Source organism: Macrotis lagotis, chromosome 4 (genome assembly GCF_037893015.1).
Source record: "Macrotis lagotis isolate mMagLag1 chromosome 4, bilby.v1.9.chrom.fasta, whole genome shotgun sequence".
NCBI classification, from domain to species: domain Eukaryota; kingdom Metazoa; phylum Chordata; class Mammalia; order Peramelemorphia; family Peramelidae; genus Macrotis; species Macrotis lagotis.
In genome coordinates, this window is record NC_133661.1 from 219308542 (window position 1) to 219333210 (window position 24669).

Consider the following 24669-nt stretch of genomic DNA (forward strand, 5'->3'; position numbering starts at 1 on the left):
GAAGTCAGGAAAGGTTGGACTCTAGAGAAAAATGGAAAGAACTACAGGAACTGATGTTGAGCAAAGAGAGCAGAACCAAGAGAACATTGTACACATTAACTAGAACACTGTGAACTGATCAACTTTGATGGGTCCAGCTCCTCTCAGAAATTCAGAAAGTTAGGATAATCCTGGGAGACCTGTTATAGACAACTCCATCCCACATCCAGATGAAAAAACAGAACAAAACAAATAAAAACCACATTACAGAATGTGAATAAACACTAAGTTAAAAAATTTCTCTTACATTTTTCTTTCCTATCACATGGTTTTCTTTCTCTTCCCTTAATCCTATTTTCTCATAAAGAAAATAACCAATACACAAATAAGCATGCATAATGTTCACTAGACTGTTCACCACTGTGGGGAGGGGGATGGGAAGGGAGCATAGAAGAAAATTATGTTGAAAAACTTTCATAATATGTACTTGGAAAAGTAAAATAAAATGTAATTAAGAAAAAAGGAATGATATAACTTTTTAAAAAAGAATTAATTGTGCTCAAAGCAACAAAGATCTAAAATTTTTACTTAGCTGTAAGATTAGACAGAATATTAAAATATTAAATAGAAAGAAACATTTTTTTAAACAGGAGATTGAGACACTCATATTCTTAAGCAATTGTTGTGTGGACTGAAAGAGATCAACAAAACTAAGTGACAATTTTTGATGTGGGCAAGCAATTAACAAAATGCCAATACAAACGAAGAAAAGTAAAGGTATTACTAAGCAAATGCATACTCCACTGAGCTAGGCAATGTATTCCAAATTCAGTTTGGGAATTACTATTTCTCTTCCTTCACATTATTCTTAACTTTATTCATCTTAAACACTGTGCTCCTAAAGAATCAATATTCTCTATGGACCTCATAACTGATAACCTGTGGTTCAGCTCAATCTTTATGAGATCTAACAGAAAAATAGTAGACACAAGTTATTATTTATTTCATTAAAATAATTTTCTTGATTAAAGACTTGGTGTCAATCAAGGCATCATATATGATATAGGGAAGTACCAAGACTTTGAAATCTCCCTATGAATTTAACCTATGAATAACATAATGAGCACACTGTGTCATAGAATTACATTAGGTTGTTGTTATTCTATCATTTTCAGTTAAGTCTGACCCCTTGTGACTCAACTTAACTTTTATTGGTAAATATAATGAATTGGTTTGCCATTTCTTTCTCCAGCTCATTTTATAAATAAGGAAACTAAGGCAAATGTATAAAGTGACTTGACCAGGGTCACATAGTAAGTATCTGAAGTTACATTTAAATTCAAGAAGATGAGTTTTCTATCTACAGGCCTGGCACTCTAACCATTATACTCTAGCCACTCTACACTAGCTTTGCTTTTAAAACTAATAAATGAAGAATACGCTTAATGTTACTCAAAAACTTGATAAACTTATTCATAAATTGATTGACCCAAATTGTGTAACAGCATTATTTATAGGATTATACCTCATCCCCATGTGTAGAATGGAATGTGTATCTGTATATATTTCAAGGTATATTAAGGGATGGTAGATTGCAAAATATGGAAACATGTATGAAATTAATGATCATAACTTTAATAGTAAAGTATTTTGAATTAGAAATAATAATAATCAAAGTTTGGGGGCATTCTACAAGAAAAACATTGGCAGGAATTGGTTACATAATAAGGGGATTGAAATGGGGGAAATAATATTGCAGTAGATAGCAATAGTATTGAGAGAGAACAAATCACTGGAAATCAAAATACCCATTTTCTTGTCTTAGATCTTTTATTAAATCTGTTGTTTCAGCAAGTCATAAATTTTCTAAACCTCACTTTCTTCCCCCTTTTTCTTTAAATGGGTGGAAAATTCTTTTTATAATGATTTTATTTGTTTTACAAATTTACTCTTGTTCTTGCTTCCCTCCCCCCACCCCCCACAGAAGGCAGTCTTAGTCTTTACATTGTTTCCATGGTATACATTGATCTAAGTTGAATGTGATGAGAGAGAAATCATAGCCTTAGGGAAGAAAAATAAAGTATGAGATAGCAAAATTATATGATAAGATAACATTTTTTTTTTCTAAAGTGAAGATAATAGTCTTTGGTCTTTGTCCAAACTCCACAATTCTTTCTCTGGATACAGATGGCATTCTTCACTGTAGACAGCCCAAAATTGTCCCTGATTGTTGCAATGATGAATTGAGCAAGTCCATCAAGGATGATGATCACCCCCATGTTGCTGTTAGCGTATACAGTGTTTATGTGGTTCTGCTCATCTCACTCAGCATCAGTTCATGGAAATCCTTCCGTGCTTCCCTGAATACCCATCTCTCCTGGTTTCTTTTTTTTTTTTTGGTTAATATGACTTTATTTGTACATTACTAAAATATTTTTGTTTAAGAGTAAACATACTATCCCCTCCCCCACAAAAATATAGACCCTCATAAGAAATAAAATAAATGAAAGAGAAAAAAATGTGTTTCAGTCTGTGTTCTGATACCATCAGCTCTGTCTCAGGTGGATCACATTCTTTATCATAAGTCTATCACAGAAATTACTTCTATATTTTTCCACAGTTGTTGTTGCTGATTGTAGTTCCCTCCATCCATTCCTCCCCACTACTATCTATATTTTCTCTCTCCTTTCACTCTGACCCTATTCTAAAAATGTGATATAAGGTAGCTGAGTGGTTAAGGGGACAGAGCACTGGACATGGGGCCAAGTGACCCTAAGCCTACATATCACCCCAGAGACCCAGCAACCACGTGCCCCACCCCCAGTCTCGGCCAGGCTACCCAATCCCAGCACCTTGCAAAAAGTAAAAAAGAAAATGTGTTATATCTGACTATCCTCTCCTATTATCTACCCTTTCCTCTATCACCCACATCCCCCCTCCCCCATCCCCTTTCTCTCCTTTTTACTCTAGATGTCCATACCCTATTGAGTGTGCATGCTCTTTCCTCTCTGAGCCATTTCTGATGAGAGTGAAGGTTCCCTCATTCCCCCTCACCTTACCGCCTTCCATATCATTGCAAAAAAAAAATCTTTTATATGAAATATCTTAGCCTAGTCCACCTCTCCTTTCTCTTACATGTCCCTTTTAGCCATTGACTCCATTTTTACAATATATTATATCTTCAAATTCAACTCTCTCCTGTGCTTCGTTTATAAAAGCTCCTTCTACCTGCTCTATTAAGTGAGAAGGTTCATAAGAGAATTATCAGTATCATCTTTCCATGCAGGAATACATGCAGTTCATCATCATTAAGTCCCTCATATTTCACCCTTCTCCTCTACTCTCTATGCTTCGCCTGAGTCCTGTTCTTGAAGTCCTGTACTTGAAGTCCTGTACTGAACTTTCTGTTCAGCTCTGGTCATTTCAACAGGAACATTTGAAATTCCCCTGGTTCATTGAAAACCCATCTTTTCCCCTGGAAGAGGATGTTCAGCTTTGCTGGGTAGTTGATTCTCGGTTGCATTCCAAGCTCTTTTGCCTTCTGGAATATAATATTCCAAGGCCTTCGAGCCCTTAATGTAGCTGCTGCTAAGTCCTCTGTGATCCTGACTGCAGTTCCACAATATTTGAATTGTGTCTTTCTGGCTGCTTGTAATATTTTCTCTTTGACTTGGGAGTTCTAGAACTTGGCTATAATATTTCTGGAGGTTGTTTTTTGGATCTCTTTCTGGGGGAGATCGGTGGATTCTCTCAATTTCTATTTTGCCCTCTGCTTCTAGGATATCAGGGCAATTTTCCTGTAGAAATTGCTTAAAAATTAGGTCATGACTTTCAGGCATCCCAATAATTTTTAAATTATCTTTTCTGAATCTGTTTTCCAGATCAGTCGGGTTTTTTTTTTCAATGAGGTGTTTCACATTTTCTTCTAATTTTTCATTCTTTTGGTGTTGAAGTATTGTGTCTTGATTTCTCATAAAGTAATCAATTTCAATTAGCTCCATTTTACATCTGAAGGATTTGTTTTACTCAGAGAGCTTTCTTTTCTCCTTTTCTATCTGGCCAATTCTGCTTTTTAAAGCATTCTTCTCTTCAATAACTTTTTTAAACTGTTTTATCCATTTGACCTATGCTGGTTTTTAACATGTTATTTTCCTCAGCATTTTTTATCTCCTTGACTAAGCTGCTGATTTCATTTTCATGTTTTCCTTCACCTCTCTCATTTCTTTTCCTAAGTTTTCTTCTATCTTCCTTACTTGATTTTGAAAATATTGTTTGAGTTCTGTCATAGCCTGAACCCAACTTCTACTTTTCTTGGAGTCTTTAGATGCAGAAGCTTGTACTTCCTCATCTTCAGACTGAGTACTTTGATCCTGCTTGGGATCACAAACAAAGTATTTGTTAATGGGCAGGTTCCTTTTTTTTTTCTTTACTCATTTCTCCCAGTCTATGCCTGGTTTTGGGGTGTTTCCTGGGCTTTTAAGCTTTATTGGGAACCCCACAAGGACCTCAGTGTGTGAGGCTCTGACTGCTCTCCTGGTTTTTGAATGACCACAAGTGCACCCCTCTGCCACGGGGCTGAGGGGAGGGGGGTAGTCCTTGTTCTACAGGGGGGCCTAGGATCTGAATGTGGTCAGAGCCCCAGAGTCCTGCTCCAGGGACAGAGGGCAGAGCTCAGAAGTCTCTGTCCACTCCCTTACCTTAGATGGGCTGAGCACTCAGGGCACAGTTGCCTAGAGGCTCCTGCTTGCTAGCTCCACAGACCTGCTTCTGTTTCCTGGATCTGGGCTGCCATCTGAGCTGAGTGCTATGAACATAGAATGTCACATCAGGGCCTGGGCTTCATGTTTGTTCTGGCCGAAGTCTTCCTGCTGATCTTCCAAGTTGTGTTTGGTTCTCCCTGGGGTGCAGGTCAGGAAACTGCTTCTGCTGCTAGGAGCCATGGTTCCAGGAGGCTAAAGCTTCTTCACTCTAGCAGGGCTGCCCCTCTAACCCCGTGGAACAGAGTTTTTCCACTATTTTCCAGGTTAACTTGGGCTGGAGAATTGCCTTACTGGGTCTTTCTGTGGGTTCTGTCTCTCGAAAATTTAGTTAGAGTCATAATTTTAAGATTTTTGTAATATTTTGGAGAGAGCACATAGGAGAGTCTCTTCTCCTCCTGCCACCATCTGGGTTTCACTAGCACCATCTGGGCCCCACCTCTTCCCTTTTAATGTAAAGGAATTAAGATAAAATCTAAAGACTATCTCATTTTTAATATTCTAATTCCAGTTTGGATTCTAGTAAAATATGGGTCTATTCACAGATGTTAGAAACTAGGGAAGATGATGAATTTAACTTCAGTCAAATTGATTCTGAGGCAATCTAAGGTCACCAGAAATTCTGGAATTAAGTATGAATGAAATATCAGGAGTAAAGATATATTATTTTGGAATCTTTAAGTCGAGGAAAGATGATGATTTCTCAGTGACGTTGAGGAAGGTGTTAATGCTCATGTAATGGCTGAATTCAATTATCTCTTAGACCTCTTCCAATCTAGAGATACTGTGGTTTTGTGAGCATGCAGAAGACTTTAGAACATAGAATGTCACATCTGGAAAAGATCTTAAGACCTATTCTAACTCTTATAAATAGAACATCCTCTAGTTTTATTTTAATTTTTAAATGAGTTGAATTGAACAATTTACTGCATTGCATAGATGGACTGATCAAGGTAAACTATATCAGAATTATTACATCCACTGGTCTTGACATTAGCCTAAAACAGGACTTTATTTTCTTAAATCAACAGATCATCTAGATTTGGTTTTGCCTAATAATATCATTTCCAGTGTTATTAAATAGGTCTTATCATTCTATGCTTAAGCAATTGATTTTCTGAACCCATGTGCAAAATTATGCATCTATACTTTTAACTTTATCTTGTTGGTTTCGTTGTTTTAAATTTTTCATTCTTTCATTCATTATAGTTCCTATTGCACAGTTTTATTGCAAATTTCAAAATGAGGAATTTGTTTTATTTCACTGAGGTAATTATAAAACAAAAACAAACAAAAGACCCTCATATTGAATAGAACAAGGACTAGAAAAGGATAAGGACAGATAAGTACCCTGCTACCAAAATTTGAGTAAAGAAGCTCGAATTCAGAAGATCATAGGGCATACATTAACAGCTTAAAGAAACCTTAGACTTTATCAAGTCTAACCCTTTTATTATAGAGATAAGGATACTAAGAATTTAAATGACTTGCCTTAATCAAAAATTTCTGAGATAAGATTTAAACCTGTTTTCCTTATTTCAGGACCAGTACCCAATCCACCAAATCAAACTGCTTTTCAATAGGTTTAAAGGAAGAATATATCATGATCAGGAGAGGTAGAATTCACTAAGTGGACAGAGGTTCAACCTTGGTAACAAGAATACTTAACTTCTAGTCCTGACTCTAACTATGTAACCCTGAAAAAGACTCTTAATGTCTAAGTGTCATGAGCAATTCTCTAAAATTATATGTTTCATGCAAGTAAAATCATGGCTCTACTTTCTCTTAACTCTCTCCCAAATATTAATAAGGGTTTAAGCAAGTAAGCATATATGGATTATGTTTCTCCAAATAAGTCATGTGCTTCAATGTCATGACATAGCCAAAAATATTCCAGAAAAGAGAAATAATTTTCTCATAGATTGTGATTACCTATTACCAAATAACTAGTTTCTTTTTTAAATGTCAATAGATCATATACTTTCTCTACATCCTGCCAAACAAATGATGAACATGGGAAAAATATTCATTTGTTTAGGCATCATGAAAATATATCCTTAATTGAATATACTTGCAAACTATAAACCAATATTTAAAAGTCAAAGTAAATGAGGTATATATTAAAACTCCTATTGCCATATCATTATTGTTTTACCACAAAGTTTGATAATAGTTCCCCTTACTATTTCAAATTTTACTTTAACATGCTCTTTCACAGGATTCCAGACATAGCCAGTTTAAGATTATGTTGACACTGTTTGACCTTGATCTTATTGTAGGTAATGAAGAAGTTCTACCTTTTATTTTTGTCAAAGTTTGCAAAGTTTCCCTCCCTTTTTAAACCATAGTTAATATTAACAAGAACCTGATCTTTATTAAATAGAGATGACCATGATGCATCTCTTGAGAACTCTCCCATTTCTATCCCTCATTTTCCCCATGCAACTGACCTCCTATGAATTTCCCTGTTAGTGTTATTCCACATAACTATTCCCATCACTATATCTTAAAGAAAGAAAAGAGGTCACCAAATGTGGATAAAGACAAGCGTTTGAATGCTAGTCCTATGATTTCACCATTTTTAAGCTTTGAGACCCTGAGCAAGTCAGTTTGTCTCAGTTTTCTCTTCTATAAAATGAATATAACATATTGTTCTCCACACCTCCCTAACTAGCTGCCATGGATAAATGAGTTCTTTGAAAATAGTGAACTGTTATATAAAAGTCATCTATTATTGTTCTTGTTATCTTATTCGTGTGAAAACGAGTTATTGGTCTGAATTGAATTCAGCACTAAGGCCAACTTTACTCATTTGAAGAACAATGAACCAAATACAGATATTAATTACTTTTAAAAAGTCCATTTTCATAAAACAAAGACATCTGAACCAGCTTCAACTGGAACTAGATTTGCATATTCTGCAAATGTATGGGAAAAAATTGTATTTGTTGTTTCCTGTAAAATGAGGTAAATGGATTAGATGTCCTCTAAGAACCTTTCCAGGGTTAGACTTCTGATACTTCGATGAGAGCAAGGATGTATAACTGGAAGAAGAGCATATTAGATACTGGACATGGGGAAGACAGTGCATGATCTCTATTTTCATTTGCATTCTATTACAAATAAGGAATATTAACACATTTGCTAATCCTGGGCAAATAGGAAGCACTTAATAAATGCTTATTAATTGATTATTTATTAGACAATCATCTTGGGAAGTAGCATTAAAATTGATAAAAATGGAGTTGAAAAGGCAAAAAAGATTATTTTACTCAATATAGAGGGGAACTTGGAGTGGTTTGCTATTTCCTTCTTCAGCTCATTTTGTAGATGAGGAAACTGAAGCAAACAGGGTTAAGTGACTTGCCCAGGGTCACACAGCTAGTAAGTGTTCTGAGGCTAACTCTGATCTCAGGTCTTTTTCACTCTAAGTCTAGTGCTCTATCTACTATACCCTTTAACTGCTAATAACATTAGCTGTTTGTATGTTAAAATACAAAAAGACCTTCACAATGTTACACCTATCAACTATCCAGACCAAATAGTTAACAATAAGGTCAAAGTTGATGTCTGATTAACAGATCTGTCTCTGGTGCATGGAACAACAATCAATAGCAACGCCAATTCTTTGACTCACAGGAATGTGGGAACATGTCAGGAAACAGGCCTACATCAAAGGAATTTCAACACTGCAATAAACATTCCTGCTCCAGGTAAGTGATATATGCCCAAACAAAACATTAATGAAAATCACCTTTATCTCCTTTGAGGAAGCCTGAGCTATAGCAGTCTAATGCTACTTCCTCATTGCTACTTTTGTACATTAAAGAGTTCCTTCAAGGGAATATGAAGAATAATGTAGAGGAATGCAATAATGTAAGGGAATATGATATAAACAACTCATCTTTAATGAAACTCTCCAACACAAAAGGAATAAATAACAGCAGAAGGAATCCTGTTACAAATAAATATTTTACCAATTAAGAATCAGAGGCAGAGGAGCGGCTAGGCACAGTGGATAGAGCACCAGTCCTGGAGTCAGGAGTACTTGGGTTCAAATTCGACCTCAGACATTTAATAATTACCTAGCTGTGTGGCCTTGGGCAAGCCACTTAACCCCATTTGCCTTGCAAAAACCAAAAAAAGAAAAAAAAGAATCAGAGATAGAGCCAGAAATTTTTCTTAAAATAAAATCAGTTAAGAGTTTGAAATAGTGGTATGAATATGAAATTTCATGAATCAAATCAATTGGATACTTGTGGCATATTCAACTTGGGGCAGAAATCTTTACTCACTTCCCCTAAAGCCTAAAGATCATGAAGGAGATAAGGGGCAAATAGGGTAAATTATCTGAGAAGAGAGAGGTGGTTTTCTCTCTCTTTACCCCAGTCAATTGGATTAAAAGTTGGGGACAAAATTGGGCAATATCACCGAAGCTTCCATATCTACCGAAATATTCCAAAACTGTCATCACCCTATGATCGATTGGACTATCCTGGACAAAGAAGAAGAGAATCCTGATGAGCAAATGTCTGAATCAGAGAAAGTAAACCTATTCTCTCAGAATCACCTTGAAGAGTTCATTCCCAGTTAATCAAGAAAAGAGTGAAAAAACTGAGATACAACTGAAAATTTTGCAAAAGAGTAAATTTCATTTAGCAATAATTATTGCATGATTTGGAATAAAATGTATTTTTGAAGTCCTCAGAAACAATAATTCTCTGGATATATATTAATAGTCATGTTAAATTCTGAACCCTAAGATCATTAATAAATTTCCCCCTTAATTCCATTTCTTTGTATTTTTCTTATATCCAAAATCTTGTTTTATTTTCAAATAAAGGCCAGTTCAAGAAATGCAAATTTAGATTTGCCATTTACTAAGTCATATATTACACACAGAACTCGGGAGGTTTTGATCCGCACTATATTCTGACTTGTTCAGACACCTACTAAAGTTGAGAGAGAATATAGTCTGATGGAAAGATTGTTACATTTGGAATAAGAAAGATTTTGACTTCCCAGTTCTGCCATTTACATTTGGAATGAAAATAGTCAGGCCACTTCAAGTTTCTTCTCCTATGAAATAAGTAAAATGAGAGATGTACTACCTTCCTCATGGATTTGTGAGATGACTGCTTTCAAAACATTGGTAGGGGAGGCTAGATGGAGCAGTAGATAGAGCACTGGCCCTGGAGACAGGAGGACCTGAGTTCAAGTCCATCCTCAAACACTTAATAATTACCTAGCTGTGTGACCTTGGACAAGTCACTTAACCCCATTGTCTTGCAAAAACAAAACAAATGAAAAAAAGCATTAGTTATTAAATATCAGATATTGAAATATGGTGGGGGGTAGTTCTAAATTCCACAATTGGAACTTAGGAAGAGTAAAATTGCTAATCCCTTTTCCTAATTCTCCCAAATGAAGTTTAAGATTATTTTTTCAACTAGCAAGTATTTTTCTCCCTAATAATCATTTCATAATGTTTAATGATAATTTATTCTTCTTCTCATTGAGGAAAAAAGACACAAAGAAAAGTTTTGCAATAAATATGCAAATAAAAGAAATTCTCACATTGGATATATCCCGAAAAGGATGTTTTAGTCTTCATATTGAGTCCATCATTTATGTATCTATGTGTCAGGCAATAGGAAGAATTCTTCATTACTAGTACTCTGGGATTACATAGTTGAGCATTGAATGAATTATTAGCATTTCTTTCCATTCCCCCCAAAATTATTTCATTTTCACAAAATAAAATTTGCAATTATTTACTTTTGTAAGTATTTATTTCTTCTAGTATAAAATAAGCCCTTTGAGATCAGTAATAGGTTTCATAAAAACAAAAATGAACCCAGTTACTGATGATTCTTGGCATATAATAGATACCTAAAAATGCTTGCTAACTGATTAATCACAGAATTTGGGAAAGATCCAGAACCACACTTTTAGACAAACATAAAATTAGATTAGTCTGTTGTCTGCAGACATTTACTACCCCCTCTCAGTTTGACAAATTTAGACTGGTTTCCCAATTCTTTTTCACCACTAACATAAAGACATAGAAAAGCAAGACTTTTCCATTTCATATCATGAATAATCCCCCTTTTCTAGGAAAGCAAATAAATAATATAACTAACATATTAGCTTTTACTTAATTTTAGTCTTTGATTTAAATTATAAATGTTTGTAATAAAGAAAACAGAAATTTCTTGTCCCAAAATAGGATACATTATTCTATTCTTTTAAAAAGTATGTGATGAACTAAATATAAAAGCATCATTATCATAAATATAAAACAAAATTCTACAAAATACACACTAGAATAATTATTTCATTTTACATAAGAATTGGATAATTATATTATAATTAAATAATGAAAAATATGGGTAAAATTGTGTTAAAACACGAAAAGCTATTTTATGAAATTGAAACTTATACTCCAATATCACATCTAACCTGTAAAATATTTGGAATTATTTTTAAACAAGTGATTAAAATTTCCCTGTATTTTGACCTAAGATATTATTGCTACGTACAAACCTCAAAGAACTCAGTAACAAAAATCAGGACCTTATGTAACAAAATAAACATAGAAACAACTCCTTTGATGGGAAGAAAATTTGAAATCAAACAGCATTTTAATTATGGGGAATAACTAAATAAGTTGTGATACATTAACATAATTGATTTTTTGTCTCTAAAGAAACCTCAAATTCAAAGGAGATAAAAAGATTTGTATGAATTTTCAAACTAATTTTTAACTAATTTCACTAACTCAGAAATGGAAAAAGTAATATAGATAGAATTAAAATTATGTAAATGAAAATACAAGAAAACTTAATCTTGACTCTAATGGAATAGCAAAAGATGCCAATAAAAAGTTAAGCAGAGACAGACTTATTTTTAAGAATAACTTGCTATCTTGCTTTCCATAACTATGGCTTGCCCAAATTGGCATTTATTATGAAAGTCACTATGGCAGAGCCATAGAGTACAAGGAGAGAAATAATATAAAGGGTTTTCACTGTCAAACAGAGGACTTTTTCATTCTGGAGGTAATATGGAACCAGTGAAGTTTGCTGAATAGGGAAGATGATTTAGTCAAATCTGTTTTTTAAGAAGATTACTTTGACAATTGTATGAAAAATGGCTTGGAGTTGGAAGAGGACAATCAAGATAAGAGGTGATAAAAGTCTGAACCATAGTGCTCAATATGCACAGTGAAGAAGAAAAAAGGTCAATAAAGAATACAAAAATGAAAAAAAAACAGCTAATTGAAACCAAGTATACCCAATGAGAGCCTGAACTGGAGGAAACCCATTTCTGATGACATAGAAGAATTGATTCTTAAAATACATGAAAGTGAGGAGAGTACAAATTTTTTGGAAAAAATCATAGATCTTGTTATTAATCCCCTTGTTATGGCTATAAGGAAATTCATATATATGTGTGTGTGTGTGTATGTGTTTTATATGTTTGTATTGTACATTATATATATATATATATATATATATATATATATATTTTATATGTATGTATAAGTATATGTAGGAAAAATATTTGACCATATGCCTATTTTAGTGAGAGTGTGTGGGGGGGAGGGGTGGAGAGAGAGAAAGAGAGACCTACAGACTAATTGAAGGAAACTTGTTTAAGTTTTAACAAGGGGATAGGCCTTGTCAAACAATATGTTATAGCTTGCATCTTTTCAGTTACACAGCTGATTGAATGATGTAAAAGACAAAAGATTATTCTGTGATAATTTTTAATTATAAAAACATTTGATTTGCTGGAGAAAATGCATCTTCAAGAGTTTTCCATAAAGTATACTCCATACTGATGTCAAAATCATATAAGAGGTTATGAGAGATATAACAAGATAAAATCTTTAAAGACTCCGATTATGAATATAAAATAAGGCATAAAGAAGAAGTTGTATGGTTACCAAAGGTATGTTACACTGTTGTAGAAGATGTCTAGAATAAAGTTAAATAAAATAATATAATGAGAATCTCCTAGTATTCTTGTATACAGTTGATTGCACTGTTTGTACCATTTCCTAGAACAGTGGAAGTCCACCCAAATGACATCTAGAATCATTCAATGGTTGTTAGTTATTCCCTGAGGATAATCCAAAATGTATTTAAAAATCCCTGCTATCCAGATCACAAGATACTGTTGGATGGATGGATCATAGAACTGGTCTGTCAGTATATGTGTATATATATATATATATATATATATATATATATATATATATATATATATAATATATACATATACATATATTATATATGTATGTATATGTATACACATATATATAGTATAAATGTACGTATGCATCACATATGTGTCATAGACATTTCAGACAGATAATAAATTGAACCTAGGATTGAGTAGAAGAAGAATAAAGTAAATTACATTTGGAGAATTGCATGTTTTTGTAGGCCATTTATGCTCTCAGATTTCCTTATCCTAATTTCAAGTTTAATTGAGTTGGATTCCCAGAGTTATTTTGGCAACACCTTATACACAAGATTCTAAGGATGCCTCTGAGGGGAATTGAGGTAGCTTTTTTCTAATGCAATTGGCTCAAGTTCCAACTTTTGTTCTATCCCACATATTGTTAGTTGAGAATCACTTATTTCAATAATACCAATTGGCACAAATATTTCTCCAAAATTCAGTCTTCCACAAATACATACATAATCTGGGGGAAAGTTTTTTCCAAGTATAAAGAGCACATGTGGCTGAGGGATAATTTTTTTTTCCCCATTGGTGGAGTGCTGAAGAAGCTACCCTTAATCATGATGACGTCTCATAGTTAGTCTACCTCAAAACTATGATTTTAGTCTGTCTTTTGCTCCTACTGATGCAGACATTGCCATGAGATGATTCAAAGATATCATAGCAACCTATAGAAGCATATAAAAAGATGGGAAATCCAACATCCTTCAGACATTTTGAAGCCAGAATGTGCTCTTTCATTCAAAGTAGATAATTTAAAGTCTAAATGAAAATTCACATTTTCGGGGGAAATTCCTTTTTTCCTAACTTCTTTGACAGTTTATGGAAGGGCTGTAAGGCATGATCAAATTCCCTCAGCTTAACTGAATATAATTCTTGTACAATATCATTCCAATTTGAAGGGTTTTTTTCCTTGCTGAATCTAAGTAGTTTTGATTGACTAATTGATTGAGGTGTATTCTCATTTGTTAAGGAATCATAGCTAAAATGAATTTTGATGGCTTCAACCTCACACATTTTGATGAGACCAAATTTCTTTGTAAAACAGAAACTAATTTTAACATCAATATTTAGTAACAGCAATCATAACATCAATATTTTATAGTAATGATGATGATGATGATAGTTAATATTTATATAATTCTTTCAATTTGCAAAATATTTTAAAATATGATCTCTTTTTATCTAAGTAAAGTTTTATTTGGTTGTTTTTTAATATATGTAAAAGTCTTTCTCCCTCTGTATTCTCAGCCTACCGCCTAAATTGAAGAATGGGACCTGGTCGCAATTTCTTGGGCAAATGGCATGTATTGGTTAATAAATTGATATGCTCAAGAGACCGAACTTTTGTTTCCTCAATCATTTCATCTTTTACCTGTTAAACCACTAACAAAAACCATAGAGATGGTTCCTATTATTATTTCTATTTTCTAATTAAGGAGACAATTTTAAACTGAGAACAATTTGTTCTAAGTCATAGAGTTATTAAGTCCATAATGTTGGATTTAAGCTCAAGTCTTCCCAATTCCAGAACCCATTTTTCTCTGGGATTTATATCTAATTATGAAACATATAGTATTACATTATCTGAAATTGATTTATAGGTCACCCAAATTGAAACAAAAAGTATTTGGACAGCTGACCAATTAAAAAAAACATTTATTAAGAACCTACTATGTGTCAGACATTTCATAAAGTACTAGTTTACAAAGAAAGACCAAAAAAAGATAGATGTGATTTGATTACATCATGTTACCTGTGAAATATAACTCAAGAGTAGTCATGTAAATAATAATATTAGAGATATGTGGTGGTAATGATTTACATTAGAATGTAATATTGCAATGATAATTCTATTGATGTTAATTAACTTTTGAAAAGGTTGTAGACTGGTTATATTGTGAGAAAGAAGAATGGCAAAAAAATCTATATTTCTATTGATAATTACATGATGACAAGAGCTCTAACATGCTAGAAGAACTTTACCATTTGATATGGTGACATATGGATTATTTACTGAAAGGCATGGGCAAGTACAAAGGCTAAACATTTGGTCATAAATGGATTGCAGTCTACATCATTGGAGGGATTACATGCATAACAGAAATATGTCCTTTGAAAATCTAAGTATAATAGATTATTATTAGTCATTGATTGCTGTGATAAAATTCCAGCTTCTAGTATCATATATTGGCTGGATGACTACCTTTCTTTCAGAATTTCCAATTTTCCAAAGGTCCCTCCATACTACATTTCCCAAGAGTCTTCTAGTTAACTGCCAACTTTCTGCAAACCAGAGTCCCCTGTTAGTCTCTAAGCATTCTCTTCTTATCCAGAGAAAGGTCATGATAAGCTGGAAAATGGATTCTAGATTCTGTAAATATAGAATTTTTCAGGGCTTGGTGACCTACCTAGGTTTTCCAGCAACAGAAATATAGAGTTTCAACTTTGTCAAATACATTTTCCATAGTGCTGAGATAAAATGAAATAATATCACTCCATCAGCACCTTCCTCATTTACTAGAATAAAGTAAGTACTTAACATATATTTATTGATTTATTGACTGACCAGTATTAGACTCTGTGCTAAAACTGGACAAATTAATCCTGGTTTAGCTGTTTCCAACATGGACTAATATCTAATGAAGTAACACTTTTATTTAATAGTACCTACTCAGGTCATCTATGTTTGAAAACTTCCTTTTCAAACTCAGAAGATCATATACTTTGAATTCTGAATTTTTTAAAATAACATTAAACATACATTTGGGAATGATTAGATGTGGTCCTGGAAAAAGCCAGAAGTAGATGACTTCCCCCAGATTCCCTAGAAGACTTTAAAAATACTTTCAAAAGATATATTTTAATAAAGTCCAACTGATATTTCTGAATATCATACAAAATTTCTCTTGGAATTACTTCTTTGGAATGATTCAATTTTTAGAAGTACCTTGTTTTAATGAGCCCCAAAACCCTTATATCATTACCTTCATTATATGGTAAGCAATTTTTTTTTGATTACATGATGGTTGATTATTTCCTGTATTCAATTTTGTGGTTTGGGAATAATGATTGAAGGAGGTTGCTGATAGCTAAGTTGTTTGATAAAGGATCCAGTGACAATTTCTAGGTTGAGAAAGCATGTGACTGAGCATACCACAAATGAGGCAGCTCAATTAGGAACAGAACATTTATGTCACTGCAGACAAAGGAGGCCAGATTCAGTCAGTGAGTTATCTTCTGTCACAGCCTGACACTATCTATAACCAGGTATTACTCATAGAGAGGAATTCCAGTAGATAATTTTGGTTGACTCATGAGATCTTCAAAACTATCCATCACCTTTGCAAAATAAATGATAAGGGACATGGAGAGTTCCCAGCTGTTATACAAAGTAGAACATATTGATTGAAAACAAGGATTCTACTGGTTTGAAAATGGGGGAGTAAAAATTAGATCCAGTTAAGTAGCTCAAATTATGTATAATGGACAATCATTTGTCCAAACAGAATTTTGGCCAATCAACATCATAACCAATATGCAGCATTTAGAACCCATAACTTAGAACATTAATTATGATATCTTCCAATGCCTCATCTTGCAATGGAGATGGCTCTAGGTTGTTGAAAATATGGCAATTGAATATGCCAACACCAGTAGAGGGGTATATGTAGGGAGCTTCTTCACACACACAAAACACAGAAAGACAGACAGACAGACACACACACACGCACACACACAAACACAAACACACACACACATATCTCCATTGGCACAAGGTACAATCTTTATAACTTCCATATTGATTATTTATATTTGAGTTTTCATTTATATTGTTTTATTTTCCCCAGTTCATGCAAAAACAAGTTTCAAGATTCATTTTTAAAACTTTGAGTTCTGAATTCCCTCCCTTCCTTCCATCCTAATTCTCCTCAATAAGAATCAAGTTATTTGATATAGGTTAGAAATGTGTAATCATGAAAAATCTTACCACAATAACAATGTTGTAAGAGTAAACATAATCCACCACCAAGAAAAGAGAACTCTCAATAAAAATATAGTGAAATATATATATATATATATATATTAATCTGTCTTCAGAGACAATGCATATTTGTATAAAAATTTTTCTTTTCTTATACCTATACCTACCATAGCTGTCAGCAACCCAGAGTCTCTTCATTGCATGATGAGGTATTGAAATATGATATATCTAACATTCCAAGATAAAGGTCTGAAATATTACAATTTGGTTTGATGCTGCTTGGTCCAAATCCAGGTCAGGAAGATGACTGTTCATTATACTTTATACAAATGCAGATACAAATGAAAATATATGTTTAAGTATGTTCTAAAATATAAGAATAAAGAAGTACATGAATATGTATTTTCTATATTCTTGAGAAAAAGAATTTGAGTTGAAAGAGATATTGGAAATCACTCAAACACATTAAAAAAACATTGATTTGGTTTTTAGTTACTAAAAAAGTGCTAAACTTTATTTTTAAATTCATTTGTTTCATTGAAAATCCATTAATTTTTCTACCTACTGAGGAAGCTAGGTGGTGCAGAGGATAGAGCACCAGCCTTGGAGTCAGGAGAACCTGACTTCAAAGCCAACCTCTGACATTTAATAATTACCTAGCTGTGTGAGCCTGGGCAAGTCACTTGACCCCACTGCCTTGCAAAAACAAAAAAAAATTCTACTTAATGATTATGAGTATGGGCATCCCCATACCCAGTGGAGAAAGGGGGAAAAAAGAAAAACTTTTATACAAATATGCAGTCTCTGAAGACAGATTAATATATATCTTTTTTAACTATATTTTTATTGAGAGTTCTCTTTTCTTGATTACAACATTGTTATTATGGTAAGATTTTTCATGACTACACATTTCTAACCTATATCAAATAACTTGCATTCTCATTGAGGAGAATTGGGGTGGGAGGAAGGGAGGGAATTCAGAACTCAAAGTATTAAAAGTGAATATTGAAACTTGTTTTTGTATGAACTGGGGAAAATAAAATAAGATAAATGAAAATTCAAATATAAATAATCAAGCAAAACAAATTTCCACATTTCCTGTGTCTAATAATGGATACTTAATTCTGCATATTGAATATATCAATTTCTTCTTAAATAAACGATAGAATTCTATTTTACTGATCCTCTGAAATCATTCTCAATCATTTTGTTGATCAGATTTCTTAAGTTTTTCAAAGTTCTAATGTTATTCATTTTCCAACCAGATAAAATCTAGAGACTTACATAAATTCCCAAAGACCGAGAACCAAGATACAACTTAAACTCAAATTTTCTTACTCTTACTGTACATCTAGTAAAAATTCTGCTGAATTACCTTTGCAAGTATTTATGAAACAGATACCCCACTTAAAATGCGTGGAGATTCTCCTCCTCCTACCCTATAAATTTTTTTTATTTTAGTCCCACAAAATCTAGCTACTTAGAGGGGCAACTAGGTACTGTAGTGGATAAAGCACTGGCCCTGGAGTCAGGAGTACCTGGGTTCAAATCTGGTCTCAGACATTTAATAATGACCTAGCTGTTGTGGCCTTGGGCAAGCCACTTAACCCCATTTGCCTTGCAAAAAAAAAAAAACCCTATAAAACAAAAAACAAAATCTAGGTACTTAGGTTCAGTCCAAGGATAAGGATAATGAGTTTTAGAGAGAATAGATCATAGAACCACAGAATCTAAGAGCTGATGGAGACCTCAGGAGTCAGTTCTACCCAGTTCTATCTACCCACAATATCATATGGCAGAGTGTCATCTAGCGTCTGCATGAAGTCCTTCAAGGAAAAAGAACTCACCATGTCTCAAAGCAACCCATTTTTCTTTTGATCAACTCGACTTAAAAAAAAAGAATGTCAATTTTTAAAAATCACTGTTAATTGCCTATATATCCATCCCCTCGTCACCCAGAGAATCATCCACATAATTTAAAAAACTAATAAAAAAGGAAAAAAGAGAAGTCAACAAAATTACTAAACACATTATACAATATTACATAAAATAAAGAAGTCAATGAAGTTTCCCACCTTGTTAATGAAGGAAGTTGAGGGACATGTGAACCATACTAATTCTTCATGTCCAAGTTTGCAGCTAAGTGGCAAAGTGGATAGAGCACTGGCCCTGGAGTCAGGAGTACCTGGGTTCAAATCCTACTTCAGACACTTAATAATTACCTAGCTGTGTGACCTTGGGCAAGCCACTTAACCCCATTTGCCTTGCAAAAACCTTAAAAAAAACAAAAAAACCCCCAAAAAACAAAAGACATAATGTAGATGAATTTAGCCTATATTTTTATTCTTTCCATTTATGTTGTTGTAGTTATTATGCACAATACTTTCTGGTTTCTTTTACTTCATATATTATTATTTCATAAATTTTCTCATGCTTCTGTATATTTTTCATGGTAGCCTTTTCTTATATCAAAAGTATCTCTAATCCAAAACATTTTAGGAAGTCTTTCTTGACATGAAGCTGAAATTCATCTATAAAACTTCAGCTTGTTGCTTCTAGTTCTACCCTCTGGGTTCAAACAGAACAAATATAATTCTTCTTCCACATATAAGTCCTTCAAATAATTGAACACAGTTGTCATGCACCTTTTGTGTTTCTTCTTCTCCAGGCTAAATATGTCCAATTCTTTCTACTAGTCCTAGAGTGATATGAAATTTAAGATTTTTACCATTCTAAACCTCCCCCACCCCAAATTCTCCAATTGATCATTGTCCTTCCTAAAAGTTAATGTCCCCAATTTAACATGATACTCTGCATATAGTCTGAGTAGGGCAAAATATAAAAGGACTATAATACTGTATTTTGTTTTTGATTGCTAGAAGTTAAATTTCTATAATGGAGCTCAAGTTAATGTTAGGTTTTAAGCTGCTATATCAAACTGCTGCTTCATATTGAATTTATAGTCCATTAAATTTCCCAAATATTTTTTTCAGAAAAATACTACTTTTTAAGTATGCCTCCTGAGTCTGTACTTTGAAAGTTGCCTTTTTTAGCCTAAGTGAAAGACTTTATCCCTATTAAATTTCATCTTATTAGATTCAGTTCAATGATGTACCTTGTCAAGACCTTTTTTAGATCTTGATCCTGTCACTCGGTATGTTAGCTTCCCATCTAAGCTTTGTGTCATTTGCAAATTTGATGAATGTAACTGTTAAACCTTTATCCAAGACACAGATAAAAATCTCAAACAGCACAAGACCAAGCAGAGATCCATGGATGCACTACTCAAATTCATCTTCCAAGCTCATTTTGACCTATTAACAATTACTATTTTTCTCTTGCCATCCAGAGATGTACAAAATTCATTTAATTGCATTATGACCCATTCCACAACACTTGATTTACTTTAAATGAATACTATGATATTTGTCCATGATTTTCTAAAATCTAGATAACAATATATTATAACTATCCCCCTACCAGTTTGGCAATCCTGACACAAATTTAAATAAGATTATGCTGTCATAATATGTTTTTGATGAAACCAGTTTACCTAATCTGTTTTTGATGAAGCCATACCAGCTCTTTCTAATCACTTCTTTCCTTTTGGTTACTCACCAACCAAACCTTTAATGAGCTATTTTATAATTTTCCTAAGAAGCAAACTAACTAGCCTTTTTAGTTTTCAGGCTTATTGCTCTTCCATTAAAATTCAAAACAACATTTGTCTTTCTCTAATAATTTGATATTATTCCTGTTTTCCACAGTCTTTTTAACAATTATTAACAGCAGTTTAATAATCACATTTGCAGTAATCTGAGCTTATAGTCCATTTTGGCTAGGGTACTTGAATTCAATAAGGGTAACAAGACACTGTCTACTTACCTTAGATATCAATTCTCTGTTAGCCATTTTTGTTCCCTCAAATCTAGTACAAAAGTACTTCTCCCTGGCATAGGAAAAAGATATAGTAAGATTGAAACAATTCTTATTTATCTCCATTTTCATTCATTATTTTCTCAATCATCCTAAATAAACTAAATTCTTTCTTTGATCCTTTGGGTTTTTTTCCTTAAAATATAACCACCACCACCACCACCACCACTCTGCCTCTGTTGTCCTTAGCTTCCCTCCCCAAAATCAATTTATTCTGAGTTTAACATTCCTGGCATTATTTACAGGATTGTGCCATGCTTTTTATATCCTGATTCATATATATACATATATATATATATAATATAATATTTTTTCATGGGTATACATGTATTACACATATAGTTATCATATCTTTAATAATTTTCAAAGTAGCAGGACTAAGAAATTAAGCTAGAATTTCTGACAACAAACACAATGCTATTTCTACTACACCATTGTCTCCTGTATCATTTTAATGTTTTCCAGGAGTAAATGGGCCATGAGACAAAAACCTGTTCATTTATATGTCTTTGAGGGTAACCACAGAGAATGGGACAGCTGTCTCTAGGAGAAAAAGGCAATGAGAATGAGAATTGGAAATGGGTTAGGCTGGTTTACATCTTGTCTCAGATTTCAATTTTGAAGTACTCCCATATCTGCCTCATTTATGTAGTGACCAGGGAAGAAGTCAAGACTATCACAAGTGGTAGATTACAAAATTCCTTAGATGCAGTATAGAGTTACAATTCATTAAGGAATTTGGCAAATTATTTCACAATATCCTTGTGGACAAGATAAAAAAACAAAAGCTAGTTTATAGTATAGAAAGATAAAATCATCATGGTTTAAAAAAATGCCATTAATTGATCACCGACAACAGAAAAGAAGATTAATTATATGAAACTGTGCTCAGGCTTTTCACTATTCTGTTCTGCATTCAATAAATATTTTTGATATTGGTTTATATTTATTTTATAATTTATTCAATATACATTCGATCAAAAAAATTTAATAACCAATGAAATTTAATAACCAATGAGTTTGATCAGATGAATTACAACATTCCTTCCAACTTTATGGTTTTATAATAAAGGTGTTGAGCTAGGTAATGAAGATACAAAAGTTTAAAAAAAAACAGCACAATTCCTTTCTTCAAGGAATCACCTCAAGAAGGAAGATGTGAAATATACACAAAGATATTTCAGGGTAGAACTCAATAGCCCCCCCCCTCAAAAAAAGGAAAAACTAAACAAGAATCTGATCGCTTGAAGAAGTGAACATATTCATTGGGAAAATAATAGAAAATGTCATGGGAGATGTAGCACCTTATAAGTTAACACATCCCAGACAAGGGTAGTGGTGGTGGCATGTTTGAATACAATGAGGTAGAAGATGATTGGATAAGACTGTGGAGCAATTTTTAATCCAGGTTGATTAAAGCACAGAGTATCTGAATGAAACTGGAAAACTAGGCTCTTTGGACAAAGTAGAGGATCTTAAATGACAGGGATTAATGATTTTTTATCATATTCCAGGGGCAATAGTGATATATATATATATATATATATATATATATATATATATATATATATATGTAATGCTTTTGATTAGGAATTAGCCTAATCTTATAGTTTCCTGATTATATTTCTATATGTGTTGAAACTGAGAGCAAAAGCAAATGCATTAAATGATACCATAAGTCCAAAAAGTATCTCAACATACTAAGACAATAAGATAAGCTTAACTATCCAGCATGACATTTAATGAAGAATATAAAGTCAAGGACGTGATGATTTTTTAAAAGTTGTGCAATTATAGAATTAATTCAATGTGACTAGATAGCAGCTAATTGTGGGTGGGGCAAGGGGAAATAGAAGAAGAGGAGATGTAGATGATATAGTTATCCAAAAATCCATTAGACTGTTGAAGAGAAGGATTCAATCTATTCTATTTGATGTTAGAGAGAGATAATGGTGAAATAAATTACAGAAAGATAGATTTCAGTTCAAAAAATAAGAATTTTCCAACTTCTCCAAAAATGGAATTATCTACCTTGTATAATAATATATTCTTTGCATTTAGAAGTTTAATAAGTAAGCTATTTGATCACATGGCTTCCCTGATGGAAATCTTTCCATTGATCCTTAAATTTAACTCATTCATCTTCTGGTTAGAACCAAGGTTTCTATCCTTAATTCACACTATTCCTCTTTAAGTATTCTATGCTCTGGTCAATTTGGATGTGTAAAATAAATCAGTTGGACAAAATGACTTCTAATATTCCTTCCATCTTTATGGTTTTGTTTAGATGAATCTTTAACTTAAATTGATTTAAACCATCAGACTTTTCAACAAAATTACAAAAGGTCAGTTTATATCAACATGGAAAAGTATTTTAAACTATTCTTTCTTCATTGTATTCCCTTCTTATTCTGAATGCACTCTCCAACACCCAAGGATAAATCCCTACCTCTGTATTGAAGCGAACAAAGTCAGCATGACATATGATGTTGTAATCCTATAAACTTTATGGAGATATAGTATATTTGTAATGATTTACACTGAAGAACATTTCTTTGAATAGATAAAGATAGGACTTCTCTTAGTGAGGTATTAAAGACTAGATGCATGACAAAGGTTTTACAATTTTCCTACCTGTCTGCGTGTATCTTAGTTGACTTTGCTAAGTGTTCATTAAAGTCCTGCTCCCCTACACAGACATATTGTCATTTAAACACCAGATTCTTTTCTAGGTTCTCTTTTCTGCTATCTCTCTAACTTTCAATGCTTTCTTTAACTCAATTGAGTTCAATTATACCTATACAGATGAGTTCCAAATCTAAATATATAGTCTTCATTTCTATTCTGAACAGGGTGCTATATTTCAAATTGACTTGTAGACATCTCTACCTGATTGTTAGATTCTAAACAAAACCCCTTATTGTTCTATCCAAGAACTCTATCCCTTTCTAATATCTTTATTCTATCAAGGATATCACTATCTTTCTAGTCACCCCTGTTTTCAAAAATCATAATGATACTTAGTTATTTCCTTCATTCCCCTATGTTCAATCAGTTTTTTTCTTTTCAATTCTCTATCCATAACATTTTTCATCTATCTTTTCTCTCTACCCATATAGCCACAACCTTCTTTTCTTCATTGTACTCTTTCACACTACTGGTGCAAATTGATATTGTTAAAACACAAGTCTGATGTCACTCTCCAACTTAATTTTCCTTAATCCTCCTACAAGAAAATACAAACTTATCTGTCATTTAAAGTTTTTCATAATCTGTTTTTAGCTTACCTTTCAAAGGTTATTATATATTACTTTACTTAATGTACTCTATAGTTCAAACTTGATCATGTTAACACAATACTCCATCTCCCATCTTTCTATAATTTGCTCTAACTCTCCCCTTTAGCTGGAATGCTCTCCTTCATGGCTTGAAAAGGCTATTCTTGCCAATTTTGAGTGATTTAGTCTTAATTCCAGTCCCTCAAATTACTTACTATTTTAAAAGTATGTTTTGCATTTATTCAATATTTTGCTTCTGTGTGTGTGTATATATATATACATATTATATATATTTATTTGTATTTATATATATGTAACTTTTTACATTTTATGTATTTTGCATTTATTCACATGTGGTTTAGCCTCTGAAACATAAGAGACACCTAGGATATAGAATGGATCTAGAATCAGGATGAATTGGGGTAGAATCTGGCTTTCAGGAACTTAGTAATTGTGTGACACTTTATTTCTCTCTCAGTTT